Source organism: Mus pahari, chromosome 16 (genome assembly GCF_900095145.1).
Source record: "Mus pahari chromosome 16, PAHARI_EIJ_v1.1, whole genome shotgun sequence".
NCBI lineage: Eukaryota > Metazoa > Chordata > Mammalia > Rodentia > Muridae > Mus > Mus pahari.
This window is the reverse complement of record NC_034605.1, coordinates 14,802,975-14,820,607: the sequence shown is the minus strand read 5'-3', so window position 1 is coordinate 14,820,607 and position 17,633 is coordinate 14,802,975. Positions and strand designations below refer to the sequence as shown.

At 41.1% G+C, this 17,633-nt stretch overlaps 1 protein-coding gene across 4 annotated transcripts in view; it reads left to right on the top strand.

Moving 5' to 3' along the window:
- Positions 1-17,633, top strand: part of Chrm3 (cholinergic receptor muscarinic 3) — a 461,004-nt gene that overhangs the window by 344,634 nt on the left and 98,737 nt on the right. Inside the window, exon 4 of one of the 4 annotated variants that reach the window (XM_029547349.1) lies at positions 13,397-13,455. The exons of the other annotated variants lie outside the window; for them this stretch is intronic. The gene's annotated coding sequence lies outside the window, so the exon portion shown is untranslated. The remainder of the gene's footprint in view (positions 1-13,396; positions 13,456-17,633) is intronic. 4 annotated transcript variants of the gene reach the window in all.

Sequence of the window (17,633 nt, the reverse complement as noted above, 5' to 3'; positions counted from 1 at the left end):
CCCCCCCCGTTAGTTTTTAAATATTTTGTCTTAGCCAAAACTTCTAATTCAGTATCAAAAACTGTGGTAAAAGGAGAGGCCCTCCCTATGTTCCTAATGCTGGTGGGAAACCCAGTGCTTCCTACCAAGTATATTAGTTATTCTTTTTTATATAGCTCTTATCAAGATAAAGAAGTTCCTTCATTTCTTCCTAGTTTACTGAGACATTTTTAATGTGAAAGACATGAAATTACACTAGTTGATTTTCAAATGCGGCAGTCACTGTGAATACCTAGTTTAAATCATATTTAACCGTGGTGTATATCTTTCTTATGCATTGCTGTATTTGGTAATGTCTAAGAGATATTAGTCTTTAGTTTCCTTCTTTTCTTTTCCTTTCTTTTGTTCCTTTTGTTTTTGTTGTTGTTATTTGTTTGTATGTTTGTTTTGTATGAAGGGAACGTTCTGTAGAATGAGTTTGTGTTCTCTTCCTTTCTGTCCTCTGCAAGACATTGTAGAGTACTTGAATACTTTCTTCTTTAAATGTTTGATCGAGTCCTCTTGCGAGTACCTCTGACAGCTCCTTAATTCTAGCTCCATTCTGTTTATAGGTGCACACCTATTCGGTTCATTTGTTCTTTCTTCTGTGAATTTTCTCAGATTGTGGCTTTTGCTAAGTGCACTGTTTGCTTAAATTATCAAATGTGTAGGCATATCCAGATTCATAATATCACCTGACTCTTCATTTGATGTATGTGGTATTTATGGCTATTTCTCTTAATCTATTCCTGATAGAAGTGAATTCCTTTTTTCACTGACTAGTTAACTTGCTTAGAAACATGGTGATTTTATTGATCATTCAGAAGGACCCATATTTAGGTTTTGTTGATTTTTCTCTATTGATTTCCTCATTTCCATCTTATTTATTTCAACTTTCTTTGATTTTGGTCTATTTCCTAAAGTAATATTTTATCTCTTTGAATGTGTGCAATTTATATAATGTTCCTTTTACAATAAATTTCCCACTTCCTACAAATTTTAATAAATTAATATTTGTTTTCATTTAGTTTGAAGGGTTTTTTTTCCTTTGAGAATTCTTCCCTATTCATATGCTATTTAAAGATATGTTGTTCAGCTTCCAATTATTTAGAGATTTCCAGCCATATTTCTGTTACTGATTTCTAGTTAAATCATACAGTGAACTGATATTAGTTATTGTATAATTATATAATGATATATATGTATGTATATGCATGTTTTTCTCAAAATATATTAATTATGTGTATCTGTGGTAGCAATATGTGTACATAAGAACAGGCGCCTATGGAGACTAGAAGAGAGACCTGAAGCTGGAGTTACAGGCAGTTACAAGATGCCCAACTTGGGTTCTGGGAACCCAACTTAGGTTCTCTGCAAGAGAAGTATATGCTCTTGACTAATGAAATGAGCCATCTGTGTGTGTGTGTGTGTGTGGGTGTGTGTGTGTGTGTGTACACATCTGTTAAAATTTGTTTTATGGCTCACACAGTGGTATCTTGGAGACTATCCCATGCGAGCTGAAAAACTGTGTATTCTGCTGCTGTTGTATGAAGGAGGATGGAGAATCTGCTATATCTACTTTGATCTGTAGTGTTTTAGTTCTACTCTGTGCTTGATTATTTTCCTTCCCGCTATGTCTATTTATTCTGATGGAAAATGTCATGGTCTTTAACTATAGCACTAGATCCATCTGGAAGCTTCCGCCTTGTGCATTTTAACGCTATTTTTAGTTGTGTTACTCTCTTCTTGGAGAATGGACCCTTTACCACTATGTGATGTTACTCTTGCTCCCTAATGTCTTCCCTTTCATTGCTTCTAAAATGCTGTTTCTGTCTGTTGCTCTGGTTGCTTGGTTCGTGTTTGTCTTGAGTCTTTTCTTTAAATCTTCTGTGATTTCATTTATCTCCTTTATTAGCCCCCAGTTGCACCTCTCCTTTCATGTTTGCCCTAAAGTTTAAAATGCATTGACAGCTTGTCTACGACCTCTTTAAAATACCACTCTGCCACTGTAACCCATCACAGATGGCATGAGTTCCTTATGCAACAAAAGCATCCATGTGTAACTGCTACTCATTCTACTATGCATTATCTAAAATCATCAACACGTTGTTGCTATTATTAACATGTTCCTCAAACTGCCATCTGTTGATCATTGGAGAAATAAAATAAAATTTTCCCCTTCATTTATTCCTTCCCTGAAATGCTTGCTTACTTTCTTGGGGTTTTCAGGTTGTTGTTTTCATTTATATTTTAAATGACTAAATTAACTTATCAGATCAAAAATGGTGGTGGAAATCATTTGAGGCTCTCTAAATATTTCTCTTGCCTTGATATCTTGAAAATGTAGATAAATGAAGTGATTTTTTTACTTTAATATGTGTGTGGAGGGGTATGTGCATGTTGTGTATGGAGGTACATACATATGCCAGCATGCATACATGCAGATGCCACAGGAAGGTGTGAAATGTCTTATTTTATCACTCTCAACCTTATCTTTGAGGCAAGGTATTTCGCTGATCCTGAGGCTCACTGTTTTAGCCAGGCTGGGTCAATGAGCCCCCTGAATCTAACTGCCACAGTTCATCAAAACTGGGATCACAGACATATGTGGCTATGCCTAGATTTTTTTTTTTTTTAAATAAGTGAGTGCTATGGATTTGAACTAAGGTCGCTTTGTTTGCCCAGCAAGCATTCTTATACACTGAGTCTCTTCTCAACTGTTTGATTTCTAATGTCCCTTCCAGCTCTGTTTTTCAGTGATTTCCAGTTTGTCTTTTCCTCCTGCTTTCAGGATTTGCATACCAAATTCTTAATTAAAACCTCTCTGCATTACACCCCACAGTTGTCTGGCGTTTCCATTGTCTCTTCAGTACTTTGCTATCTTCCCAATCTGCCATCTGTCAATTTGCTGACTTGGTGATATTTCCACCACCCAAGCTTGCCAGTTTTGCAACCTCTGAGTGAGACTTGAAGCTCCTGCTGCAGGATTCTGAGGTCTTGGCATAAATAGAATCAGAGAGGCCAAGGGGAGCCTTACATCCTCTGCAGTGTGGTAGCTCCCCTGTAAAGCCAGGAGATCCAAGGCCCATTATTAGAGATAAACCCTGTGACTTAACTCTATAGAATTGTATTTCTATAGATTCTTTGTCATTGATAAGTATAGGAGACATAAAACTTTGTTATAGGACTTTGCAGAGGTATGGGGTAATTGAGTTCTTTCTTTGACCCTTCCTTTCTTTCCTTCTTTCTCTCTTTCTCTTTCTTTCTTTCTTTCTTTCTACCTTCCTTCCTCTCTTCTTTCTTTCTTTCATCCTTCCTTCCCTCCTTCCTTTCTTTTTTCCCCCTCACATAATAGACCTCAATTATAGCTTCCACTCTGTTTGCTCCTCCCAGTTCATCTGCCCTTCCCTTCTCATTTGGATCCACCCTCTTTCTTTCTCTCATGAGAAAGCAAACAGGCTTCTAAAGGATAATAATAATAATATAATATAACATAATACATCAGAATAGAACAAAACACACAAAAAGAGATCAAAGAAAGGGCACAAGAAACAATAAAACTGAAGAGACCCACTTTTTCTCATGCTCAGGAATTCCATAAAAACACCAAACTGGAAGTCATTTTATATGTGTGTGTATGTGTGTGTGTGTGTGTGTGTGTGTGTGTATATATATATATATATATATATATATATATATATATATATATATATATATACTGAAGGTTCTGTGTAGGCACCAGCTAGCCCTCTCCATGTCCAGTGAGTTGTGTGGATGTTGCCTTCAGGAATGGGGTCTTGCTGTCAGTTTGTGGCAATCAACCCTTTTTCTTGGCAACAGCCTGGGTTGTTTGGGGATGCCCATGGACCCCTTTTAGCCAACAACTCAATTAGATATATCTATCTCAATCCCAGTACCAGAAGCTGACAAGAGATGGCCAGACAGATGGCTCCATCGCCCCCGTTATTTGGCTATTTCATTTAGATCCCTTCTTACAGGGTTATTAGACTCCTTAAAGTTAAGTTCTGAGGTGTGACAGCTGCATCACATGAAAGACATCATGAGATTTAGTTGAGATGAGCCTTGGAGGATTTCGAGCAAGAAAAGCAAATTGCATAAAGCCCTGGGCCTCCGTCTGAGCTGCTGGGGATGACAGAGGTTGTTGGTTTCTGTTGTGAGAGCCTCCCTGGCATCTTTATTCGTCATGACCTCCCTTTAGTTTGGAGCAGATTTCCACCCTCCCTCTCCCATTTTTATTTTCTCCTCTTCCTTCCTTCCTTCCTTCCTTCCTTCCTTCCTTCCTTCCTTCCTTCCTTCCCTCTGTCCTTCTCTGATTCCCTCTTTTCATGTCTATCTTCTGTTAACTCTGTCTAGTCTCCCATTAGCTCTGTCAAGTTTCTTGCTGCCTCTATTTAGCTTCTAGTTCCCTCTGTGAATGCTTTCCATATTTCTCGGGTTTTTTTTTTTTTTTTACCCCATCGGATAACTTTCCTAAGGCTTGATATAGCTGAGATTGACAAGAGCTTGTTCTTTGATTTTTTTTTTTTTAAAGGAGTGGGGGCTGACTGAAGTGAGTGTTCAAAGCAGCTGCCAGCACTGGCTCTGGCTTTTGTTTTCATCTTCGTGGAATGGTTTGGTTTGGAAACCTTCCTGCTTGGAGGCTTGGAAGTCTCCCTTAGGAAAGGAACACGGGTCTTTGTGTATGTAGACAGAAGATCCTGCTGTGCTACATATGTGCATATGTATGTATGCACCTGCATGTATCTGTATGCCCTTGGGGTGTGGAGCACATGTGTAGGCATGTGTGAGAGGTGGAGTGTTCTACTGGCTGGTTATTTTCATAGCACTGGCCAATTTAACATCTTAACCAGATCATACTGGGTTCCCTGTCACAGCAAGCTTTACCTGGAAGAGTTAACCATCTCCTTTTCGGTCACTTGGCTGTACTTCCTTTGCAATAACGTTAGCCTATGGTTCTCTTGACATCCATTTAATTTCAGGAGGACTGGATATTATTTTCGTCAAGAAAAATCTGATTTTATTTTACTTTTAGACCTACTAGTAATAGCACTCCTTCCTGCACCTGTGTATAATCCCTTTTATTACTGTCTTCTCTGGAGCAAAGCTAGGGTGAGATAAATGCACATCCTAATGATCACTGGCACAAACACTATTCGCCAATTACTGCTCTAATTATATTCATTTGTTATTTGGGGCAGAAGTCAGAGTCAACTTTCAAGAGTTCGTTCTTTCCTTCCACTGTGGGTTCTGGAATCACACTCAGGTCTTTAGGCTTGCACAGCAAGAGTCTTTCCACTGAGCCGCCTCACGGCTCCCTCCCAGTACCATTCTGACATATTACATATATTTCCTCACTTAACCTTCAAAGCGATATGATGAGATGAATCCTGTTCAGACCCCCATCTTATAGGTAAGGAAACTAATTTACACAGGAACCACGCAGAAGGATTGGGATGTTCTGACTTACACATCTTACTGTTTGTCCTTGAACTGAGTTAGTCTGAGCCTAGTCTCATCATGGCATTTCAAACGGGGAGGACAGCACCTGGTGACAGCTACATAAATGGAACTGTGGTCAGGGGATCTTCACAGAAAATCTCTGTCCCAGGCTGTCCTAGGCAAGCAGAATCCCCCTGTAGGTGGTACTGTTAGAGCATCCTGAGTGGTACTAGAGGACTAGCCCTATTGTGACAGTATTAAGAAATGAGGCAGGACACACATTCAATGAACAGAAAGAAGGCTGGAGAAAAATCTGGGGAAGAATGCCAAGCACTGAAAAGTCTTGTCACTAAACCAGGGAGGCTGAATATAGAGGGAGCCTTTGGTGGATGTTACGCAGATGAATTCAGTGCTGGAGTTTATAGTTCTCAAAGGCCACTCTGGCTTTCCAGTAGAAGTGGTCAGCAGGGGATACATGGGAGACTGGATGAGTAATGAGTGGGAGTTAGTAAGAGAAGAGCATGACAAGGTGATTGAAGCTGTGATCCAACCACAGGTGTGGATTTCATACATGTAACTGTTTGAATCTAAAATGTCCCCCACAGTGGGGACATTCATGCGTCAAACGCTTGGTCCTTAGCTAATGCTACCATTTTGGAATTTTTTTTTTTTTTTTTTGGAACCTTTGAGGTGGAAGCCCTAACTAGCAGATGCAGGTTAGTGGCAGGCAGCCTTGACATCCATCTCTGGTTCCTGCCAGACCTCTTTGCTCCCTAGCAAACTGAGATATGGGAAGCCACATCCAGAAGCTCTTACCACCCCCAGACAAAGCTGTCCCCCCATATTCTTCCTGTCACTGTGGACCAGATTACATGAAACCAGGAGCCAACATAAATCTTTCTTCTCTTAATTCATTTTTGTTTGTCTGGCATTTTATCATAGCCACAAACAAAACATAACTATTATAAAACAAAGGTAAATAGTAGCAACTCAGAGAATTCATATAGACAGACTAGAAAAGAAAGAAATATGATGAGTTTGATTTTGGATTTCTGGATCTGAAATGCCAGTCATAAAATCATGGGACCCACCCAGTTGAAGAACTCTATCTGGAATTCTGGGAACAATCTCATTTTCAGAGAGAATTTTTCCTCAAGGTGGCTGGTAGTGGTATGAATTCAGGCAGTTTGGATAAAGCTATCCCCATATGGCACAAGGGCTCTATGAAGTGCAGATGGAGGCTTGGCAATCAGTACTAATCAGAAGCTGTGCAGAAAATTGAAAGAAGCTGGCCAAGGCTGGAGAAAGCAGAAAAGTATCAAATCTCAGAAGCCAAGAGAAGAGTGTCGATTCTTGAGAAAGTCAGAATAAGAAGCAAATAGATGCCACTAAGAGTGGCCAATCACAAGGACCTCAGGTAGTTCAAGGAGGTGGGGTAAGAGCAGGTAAGGCTTCAGCCTGGCCCAGCAGGCCCATGCTGAGAGGAAATAGGAATGACTGCCTCCAGGAAATCTTAATGAACTTGAGAATCAGCCGCCCCATGCACTCCATTCTCCAGTTCTGGCTTTCATGAGTGCTCTGCCCCAAACTTGTGTCTTCACACATCAGTCACTGTTTTCTGTGTGTGTTCATATAAAGTTAATCCTATGTGTCTCAGTGTCTCAATGCATATCTGGGGACAGAATGAGGCAAGATGTGGATATAGATAAATATACTCTTGATATGAAGAACCATTTCTCTATAACCCTTAAGTCATATAATAGTCTTTTTTTTTTTAACCCTGAATCTCATCTGAAACAAACAGGAAAACTAGAAAGCAAATTAACTGTAGCAATGGAACTTTTCTTACATTCTGTGGGATTGTTTCTGAATATGTGTGTATATGGACATAGATGTGTGTATGTATACATGTGACCATGTCCCTGCATGTCTGCATGTGTGAGAGTCTTCCTGCACATGCATGAAGAAGCCAGAGGAATCCCTCAGCTGCTTCCTTAGATGTCATCCACCTTGTCTGTTGTTGTTGTTCTTGTTCTTGTTGTTGTTGTTTTGGTTTTTTGTTTTTGTTGTTGTTGTTTGTTTTGTTGTTGTTTTTGTTTTTGTTGTTGTTGTTGTTGTTGTTGTTGTTGTTGTTGTTGTTGTTGAGACAGCATCTCTCATTGGGCTGGAACTCACCAACTATGCTGTCTGGCCTGTGAACCCCAGGGGTCACTTGAGTTTCCCTTTCCACTTCCCTAAGGTACTGCCACATCCAGCTCTTTCTTTTCTAACTTGTGTTCTGTGGGAATACACACAGGTTCTCATGGTTGCCGAGCAAGCTCTTTGTTGACTGAGCCATCTCTAGTCCTACAGTTTGTGTTTAAGTTCCATGTTCACTTCATTAAACCATCGGTTTTCACTCTGATAGCCTCTAAGTCCTGTGTTTTCAAAGTATTATTGAGCAAATTCACATTTCAAAGGATAACCCTGAATGAAAGACTCTGCCTTGCATGTCAGTTCACCAGAGAGAACTTCATTCTTTGTACAGTGTTTTTTCTGTGGTACTCTAATTCATTGGGAGAGTATCAAATGTTCTGCAGTTCTATTGATCCTTACTGATATAGGTGAAGTTTGATAAACTAAAGAAAAATCAGTGGGTTAAGATAGTATTAGTTTACTTTTATATAAGAGTCTAGCTTGAGTCTTCCTTCTCAGAGCAATGTGTCAAGTGGCAGTTCATCCTTGGCCAAGTTCCCTAGCTCATCTGAAGGGCGTCCCAACTGCAGTCTAGAAGAGGAGAAAGATGCAAGACAGACTGGCTGTGAGGGAGTGCTGTAGACCCATCTCAGAGCTGTGCACATTCCTTCTACCTATGTCCCACCAGGTAGAGCTTAAGAGACAATATTTAATGATAACAGAGATTCCAAATGTTTTCTCAGAAAGAAAGAAAAATCAGAGGTTCCAAATGTATTCTCAGAAAGAAAGAAAAATTAATCTGAACATCAACTTGCCTTAGACCATCATGTATCTATAGTATGAAACAAGCCATAGACCATTACTAACAGGCCAGGAACACTAGCTTCCCAGTCGCATGGGTTAAATGCATAATGAATTCCACTTTTCCGACTCCTCACTACTGAAGGTTATTTATGTCTGTATCCTGGGACTAAGGACATGCTGGGTAACAAAGATTTTTGCCTAGTATGGGTGAAGCCCAGGATTTATTTTCAGCACTAGGGGTGTGGGACAGTACACTGCTCTTGCCTATCAAATTTGGAAACCTAAGCACAAACAACCTCAAGGCCATTCACAGCTCTGAGAGTAGAAGATAATTGTCCTCACCTCTTGCACAGAATAGGAGTCTTCAAGCCCATTCACCCACTAGAGCACAAACTCAAGACAGCAAAGATGAAGTTTCATTGACATCAGAGTTGATGTCAGCATAACATGCCACTAGTCTGTCATCGCATGGTGAATAAGCTCAAGTCCGTGAGAACTATCCCAAAGAAAATGCTCAGTGAACTACACAACAGTTAAAAGGTAGAAATTTTGTTTTGGATTGCCTTTCTATTAATAAAATATAACAAAATATATCGGAGACCGTCTGCAGGAATCTGCCCCCAAGGAAAAGAACAGCGCGTCCACAGCTTGTCAAGATCAATAGCAATTTCTCTAAAGAGGACTGTAGGGTGAGTGCAGTAATATCATTAGCAGATCTGCTGAGCAGGGAAATCAGAAGCAGGCATGGATCTGGGTGTCTCTGCATCTTTGGTGGCTGTAGAAATGCCACAGTGAACAATTCAGGTTTGTTCATCAATTTCCTTTTCTGACCCATGAGGCACAGTGAGCCATTTTCCCTGTTGTCCTAAGACCACCTTCACCTTGGGAGATCATAAACTGGGACAGAATACAACCAGTGGCTGCCAGATTGGAATGTTAGGAAGGGAGGAAGGAGGGAGGCAAAGGTGGGAGGAAGGACAAAGGAGAATGGGGGAGGGGAGGAAGAAGAAAGGAAGGCATAGAAGGATGAAAAGGAAATAGAAGAGAGAGGGGGGAGGGAGGAATGGGAAAGGAAAAAGGGAGAATAGCAGAGGGAAAGTGGGCAGGCAAGATGGCTCACTGTTAAAAGCGCTTCTGGCTAAGCCTGCAGACCTGAGTCCCTGAGCTTGATCCCCAGAACTTACATGGTTGAAGGACAGAATTAACTACTCATAAGGTCACCATTGACCACCGCCACACCATGGTCTGAGTGCATGGACATGCATACACTAAATTCAATTAATTAATCAATCAGTCAATTGATTAATCAAGGGCCAGAGCCGGAGAAGCAAAAGGATAAAAAGCAACTGGGATGGGAGAGGAGGGACAGGGTCTTTCAGACAGACACTAAGATGAAGTAAGTGAAAATGGGAGATGGATTCTGAGTTGCGTAAAAAAAGACAAAATGGGAAAGTCATAGTGTCTGCACCTGCCAGCAGCTACAGGCAAATGTTTGATAATCTGCATGAATATCTGTAAATGGAGGCATGTGGTCTTATACATCTTACTCCAAACACGAGTTTAAAAAGACAAAGCAGAGTTCATTGAGAACTGGAAGCTCTTGGAGAGGTCAGAATGTAGAAGAGATTCTAAATCTCTCCCTGCTGTCCCCTAGGGAGCCTCCACAGACACTGCTGCCCACCTCTCTGGTGTCATCCAGCCTCTGTCCTCTAAGTCCCATGGAAAACAGAGGCTAATGGGAAAAACATCCAAGTCCTGTGCCCTTTCTCCTTCCTTGACTCTCACTATCAGTGACAGAGGGCAAACTTCCTTTTGTTTCTGTGTTACTGGGTATCTTTTGTGTGCCCATCAGTATACTGGGGCTGTTATGGTGGACAAGGTAAACACTGGGTAGGTTTTTTGTTTGTTTGTTTTTAGTTGCTTATTCTGAGGCTAGATAAGTTATAAAGAAAAGACTTTTCCCTCAACTCACAGTTTTAGAAACTAAAAGTCCAAACTTCATGGCCCTGACTCTGATAAGAAATCCCCTTCCTCTAGGAACCACATTGTAGTTAGCATAAAGAAGAAAAGGAGGGAGAAAAAGAGAGAGAGAGAGATGAAGGGGAAAAGAAAAGGAGGAACAAGAACAAAAACAGGAACAGAAAAACAAGAACGAGAACAATAAGAACAACAACAACAACAACAACAACAACAACAAAAGCAGAAGAGTAGTGGTAGACCGACTCCAGTCAGGCTTGCTTTATATAATAATTCTCTCTCTCGGAGGCTGTTGTATCCCTCAAGACCAGCATGGACCTCTCCTGAGGGCCACCAGTAACTGAATGACCTAGCATTATATCCTGCCCAATAAGGGTTCCATAATCTTCCACGTCATCAAAGTGACTCCAGGCTTCCAGTGTTTGAGCCCTTAGGGAACACACTCCAAGCAGATATAAACTACAGCAAGAATACTCAATTAGTCTCCAGAAATATGGTAATTGGAAGGCTTTCCCAAGTACCTACATCATACATGGGAATGGGTTATTAGTCCACTCATTACCTTATGCATGTGAACTATTAAGGCTAAATTACTTACAATGTTATTAATAACAAAATTAAATATAATTGTTATGATTATAACTACTATAAAATTATATTGATTGTAATTATAATAGTTATAAGTTATAATAATAGGTAGCTTGCTTCTTTATATGAAAAATTTAGTACATTCTCTGTCACAGTCACTTTTTTTTTTAAGAAAGGGTCCTACTATACATAATGAGATTGACCAAGAGAAATCCACCTGCCTCTGCCTCTGCCTCTGCCTCTGCCTCTGCCTCTGCCTCTGCCTCTGCCTCTGCCTCTGCCTCTGCCTCTGCCTCTGCCTCCGCCTCCCATGTATCGAGACTAAAGGCATACACCACCACACCAGAAAAATATTAGTTTCTCTAATGTAAACTTACTGGAGTCCTTTAAACTGATTTGTTTTATTTTAACAGTTCATTAGCATGAAGTTTAGAAAGGAATAATTGACACTCTCATTGACATTCTGTACCTCTAATTTTATTTTGAAGTAAATGTGTTGAAGTGACATTTATTGATGATCCTTAAAAATATTTTTTCAAGATTTGCCAAAAAAATAAATAAATAAACTTGAGTGTATAAGTCAACTCCATGTCACTGTGACAAAATACCTCCCATAAACAAAAGGAAAAAAAGGATAAAAGGATTGTGGTTTCATGAGTTTCAGTCCCTGGTCTCGTGACCCCGTTACTTTGGACATTTGGCATATCACAGCAGAAGTTGTTCTATGAAAAACAGCCAAGAAGCTAAGTACAGATAGAATGACTGGGTCCCAATATTCCCTTCAAAGGCAAACTCCAGGTGACCTAACTTCTTCCACTAGGCTTCTATAACCTCAAGGTGGCAATTAAGCCTTTAATGTGTAGGTTCTCACGGGGCAATCCAGACCCACACTATTGTGGTATGCCTTTCTTTACTGTAACTTTAAGCTGGGTTTTCCAATTACATTGAAACTGACTGATGCAGCTGCTCTCTGACCCTTCCCCCACACCTCTATGCTATGATTCACCTCAGTGAATCTGGGGCGCTTTCTCTTAATCTCTGTGTGTAGATTCCTCCACAGAATGTGAGTTGGGTGTGTTTTCAGGCCTGTGAACTGTGAAAATGTATTCTGGAGGTGGGCGGTAACAAGCCTCCATTTCAGAATAAAGATGGATACACAGAAAAAAAAGCTTTCTCTTACCATCTCCATTTGATTATCTACTCCTGTGAACAAAACCAAAAACAAACAAACGAGCAAAACAAAACAAAAAACTTTAATCACCTATGATAACTCCACACTTCTTGGTGGGCTTACCGGATTCAAAAATTAGAAAATTTCAATGACATTTTCACTGAAAGTTGACCACCCCATGTTTGCGTAGACAAGAAATTCTTTTTTGAGATTCATGAGTATAGTGTTTTGCAATTACTTTTTACTTTTGGACATTTGGCTTACACTTAGCACATTGAGTCTTATCAATTCACCTTATTCTGAGCTGAATATGAATAGACTGTGGCCATCCCAGGGATAAAATTAAGGCGAATAGTATGATATTTTTTACAATAATTGTTTGGTGACTTTGACATTCAGGGACAAGAACCACATTTCTTTAAAAAAAAAAAAAAAGATTTATTTTATTTATATGAGTATACTGTCAGTGTCTTCAGACACACCAGAAAAGAGGGCATCAGATCCCATTACAGATAGTTGTGAGCCACCATGTGGTTGCTGGGAATTGAAATCTGGACCTTTGGAAGAGCAACCAGTGCTCTTAATCGCTGTGCTATCTCTCCAGAATGGAGTCACATTTCTTAATGTCATTTGGCTAAGCACACTTCCAAACTCATCAAAGAAACTCCAAGTGTTGATAATCCCATTGCTGTCACATGTCATTCCAGGCCCTTCCCTGCTATCTCTGCTTTGATCATGTTTGTATGAAATGACTGAAGCTCTTCCTTATGAAGGAGCACTGCCATCATACTTCACGCAGTGTTGGGGTCTAGACATCTTTTCCTCTTCTCTGGGCGCCTTCATTTCCATGAGAACTAAGATGGTAGCTAAGACAGAATAATTATGAAGCAAAGTGGAAAGTAGTCACAGAGGCAAAAGGATGTGAGAAACAAATGTTTACAAATTCATGACAGAGGACAGAAATAACACACTTATTAAAGGGTAGGAACCTCATAAAAGTGAGCATGAACCACTAAATACCCTGACAGCAGACACAGCATGTCTTATCAGTCATTCACAGCTAGGGACGACAAACTGTAATCCACTGTGTGTTCCATGCAATTAGCCGCATCCTTATGCCTGCATGTATGTGCTTCAGTAGATGCCAATGGTCAAAACTCTTGGTCCACTCTCCTCTTAGAGGCAACTTCTCTGTTGTTATAGGAAGGCTGCACCCAGTATCTACCAGATCACCCATTGGAACACTTTGCCAAGCATTATGTGTAAGTAAAATGAGATCAACCAATTGACTATAGGAACTGCTCACCTCCTCTCCCTCTCTTTCTTCCTTCCTTCTCCATCTTGGTCCCCACTTCCCACTGTGCTGAAAATGTCACCAATAATAAAGCCAACCACCTCTATTGCTGCATAATACTGATTTAAAACCAATGGTTTGGGCTTATTCAAAGGAATAGTTTGACTGTGGTATAGAAACCATGTCCTATGGCAGGAAGCTGTTTCCTGGAACACGGAAAGCAGGAATTGTGTCAGGGATTTAGGGGGTCTTCCTCTTTGTCCCTGTGGGGCACTGGGAAAATGTATTCTCAGATCTAAAAGAAGCAACAAGTTGCCCACTCAGTTCTTTGCCTGTCTGCTTAACACACCCCAGACTTGAGAAATCTATTCCAAATTAAATAATTCCTCAAAACCTACTCTTCTTTCTGACTTTTTTTCCCTGTCTGTCTGTTGACACATCTGAGTTTTTTTCCGCAGTCAGGCTGCATTTGATGTTTTATATTATGAAAAAAATGCTTGACAAGCAACTTGAGGATGAGGGGTCTATTCTGGCTCATGGTTTGAGTTTGTCATGGTTAGGAAGACATGCCAGAGTTCATAATGCCAGATCACCAGATCATCTGGTATTGTCTCTTTAGCACTCTGGGTAACTGGAGTGATTCTTTTGAAACACACACCACAGCATGCCACTCAGAGTTCCTGACTAAACTATAACAGCTTCCCCATTTACTTCTTGCACAAGGTTTACAGCCATTGCAGGGACCTGATGCCCTCTATGACTTTCCCCCTGCTTGTTCATGATCACCAAGTAGAATCATCCCCTCCCTTCCTACTTTTTCCACGCTGGCTTATTCACTGTGTACCTACTGTGAAACTTTCCCCTGGGAGACATGAACACCCCCAGATAGTGCACTGATGACAGACTGAAGAAAGGAACCTGCCCAAGTCTAACTTGGTGCATCAATGAATGAATTTACTGTGGTTGCTTCTCCAAAAATTTCCACCCCAGCATGCATGACAACTTACAAAACTGTGTCTGTGGAGGTCTCTGCAGAACTTGCAAGGCAGCCCAGACATGCAAAGAGTCTCTTTTCTGCAATCATTCTTTGCTTATAAAACCTGAGAAAGGGGCCTTGTGATTCTTGGAAGTTTCCAAGGTTGATAAGATTAGTGAGTTTCCTGTGTCTTATGAGTTTCCCACCTCCTCCCCCGCTCCATGGAGGGAATGCTTCATTTCGGAGGAAACAACTACACAATAGTCCCATACACAAAAGTTCCATGGTGGTGGGGAAGGCTCTTTCTGGGATTGCCTTCATAGGTACTCTTGCGTCTTCTCTGTCTGTGCTCAATACCAGCCAATCAGTGGTGCCAAATTGAAAGCTCTCCTCTCCCCAGTCATCCTTTTCCCTCTTATTCCTGTATTCCTAGCACATAGAAGCATGCCTGGCATCCATATGAATATAAGTTAAAGGAATGAGTAGTGTAAACTGGGGCTGTCCCTCTGTACTCTGTCAAACTATTCCATGCTGCACAGCCTTGGGGCAAATAGTGACTCTATAAAATATCAAAGGTCAAGGAATATTTTGCCAACATCACATTACTCATTACATGAGGAAGGAGTTGCTCTAAGCTTAGAAGTTATTGAACATAATATTAGCACTCCACCTAAAATTATATGGATAAATGGGAAATCTGTCAACCATATGGAAATACCAGATGGCCAGGGAAATATGTGTGGGCATACATACATGTTCCTGGGAATGGACTCCAGGACCTGACACATGCCCAGGAAGCCTTCTGCCCTTGAGCTAAATCCCCAACCCCTGAAAAGTTTTGTTAATATGTAGTTTATGTGTATGTACATATGTGTGAGATTACCCATGGAGTCCAAAAGCAGGTATTGGTTTCCTTTGGAGCTAGAATTACAGGTGGTTGTATGGGACCTGAACTTCAGTCTTCTGGAAGAGCAGCAAGCACTCTGTACCACTGAACTATCTCTTCAACTCTTGGTTTTAAAACGCATGTGTTGAGAAGTACATTCAGAGGCATTCCCACTGAAGGTTGTTGGAAGCTGTAACAGAGTGGAGCTACTATAAAGAAAGACCAAACCTTAGAAAGCAGACATATTTCAAAGATATGATGAAGGGTCAGGCCATTGAAGGAGGCACAGAAGAGAAGACCTGGTGTGTTAAAAAGATGAATGATGAGGTGTCAAAGGAAGAGGAGTGCTGACTGACAAGCTATCACAAAGACTGGAGCGAAGCATAGTAGACCTTCCAGGATGCCAATGGTCTTGGAACTTAAGAGGTCAATGGTAGTTCCAAAGTACCATGCGTAAAGACATCAAGTCCTGATCAGTGAGACTGATTGTGAAAGGGGCAGCTGGGACAGGCAGGGTGACCTGGACACAAGCCAGGAACAAGACTGAGACTCATTGGTGCCATAAAGAAGTGAGAAATCTACAACGACTTAGAATAAGTGATCGATGGATGATCCTCCATAAATGGAGTGTTCGTATCCTCCCCTCTAAGTCTCAGAGAGCATCTCTAACTATAAAAGAGGTAGAGGAGGGGGGATGCTGTGAAGTGCTATCTTCCAGGCATGGCAACTGCATTCTTGAGTCCACATTAGCTGTGATTCACATTCTGACATGGAGGGCACTTAATAGTTGCTAGGGGAGGGACTCACAAGACCCCAACTCATCTGAAGTTCTATAGGCAGTTTAGGGCTTCCAGGAGAGGGAGAAATGTTTCTTCAGTAGTGCACACTCTTTTGGGTAAGCCCTCACTCATGTTCCTATGATTAACTTGAAGGAAACTCAATGAGTCACCAAAAGAGGAGATGGGAGGAGAGAGGGAGGAGAAAGAGGATGAGAACGAAGAAGTAGAGACTTTAATGAGCAGGATGGAACATTCATTCCTATTTCTCCCCAGAGATCAGGCACCTCTTCACACCAACACTTGGACAGCTCTTGGGGAACCCACTCATTCTGTTCATTTATTCTCCATCCTAGGGTATTCTTGCCTCTGTTGTCACTCTGGATGGCATGGCTCCAATGACAACGGAAAAAGAGATTGCACTTTAAGCAAATTCTGCTTTTTCTGCCTTGTCAGTTTTTCCATGACTGCGCAGACTCTTCTGTCCTCACGTGAAGATGCCAGGCTGCATAGCATCAAACTTCGACAGCTTCATGCAAACCTGACCTCTGGAGAAAAGGAGGTTCTGTGAAAGGCTGTAAAGCTTCTCTTCCCTTACGGCTCTCCCTGAACTTATAAATTAGGAGCCACAGAGCCAAATGAGGACATGTGGGAAGCCTCAGAGGCAAACAGGTGTCTACAGTTCACAGACTTAACCCATCATAAGCCCTGGGGCTGAAGAAAAGTGCTTTTCATCAGTCTTGCTTAGGTGTATTTTTAATTTCTTCTTCACATGAGGTAGATATTTTTGTTTTATTTTTCAATAGTTTTCTTGTGTATTAATAGTATTTATAGGGATGGGGGATTGATAGAGGTCTGAAGAATTTGTCAATCGAGGGCAATGTAAGAAAGAGGATTAGTCTGGGGAGATGGCTCAGTTAATGAAATGTTCATCTTGTATGCATGAGGACCTGAGTTCAACCTTTAGAACTTATGAAAAAGCCAGCCATGGCGGTGTGCATTTCATATCCTCAACACTAAGGAAGCAGAAACAGGAGGATCTCTGGTGCATGCTAGCTAGAGGCCAATGGGGAGGGGGGAGACAGACAGACAGACAGACAGACAGACAGACAGAGATGGAGAGACAGAGAGAGACTGAGACCTTGCCTCAAAAAGAAGTTAGCAGTGTCTGAGGGAGAGTATCCAAGCTTGATTTCTCATCTCCATACACATGCACACATAGATATCTATTGTACATCACACATATGCAAAACTACACATGCATGTGCATATATACACATACACACACACACAAATATTAAATAAAATAGAAGTGTGACAATTGTTCTCAGTCTTCTCCTCTGGTACAGTCATAATGAGAAACTTTGAGTGCATGAAGAAGTGATGGTGGGTTTCCATAGAGTCAGGTCTCCAGGTCTCTGGTTGCTTTCTTGTTCCCAACTAGAAAACCATCAGAAGAAGAGAAGGTGCCCTCTTCATATGCATGGATCCTACAGTAGGAGGACCTC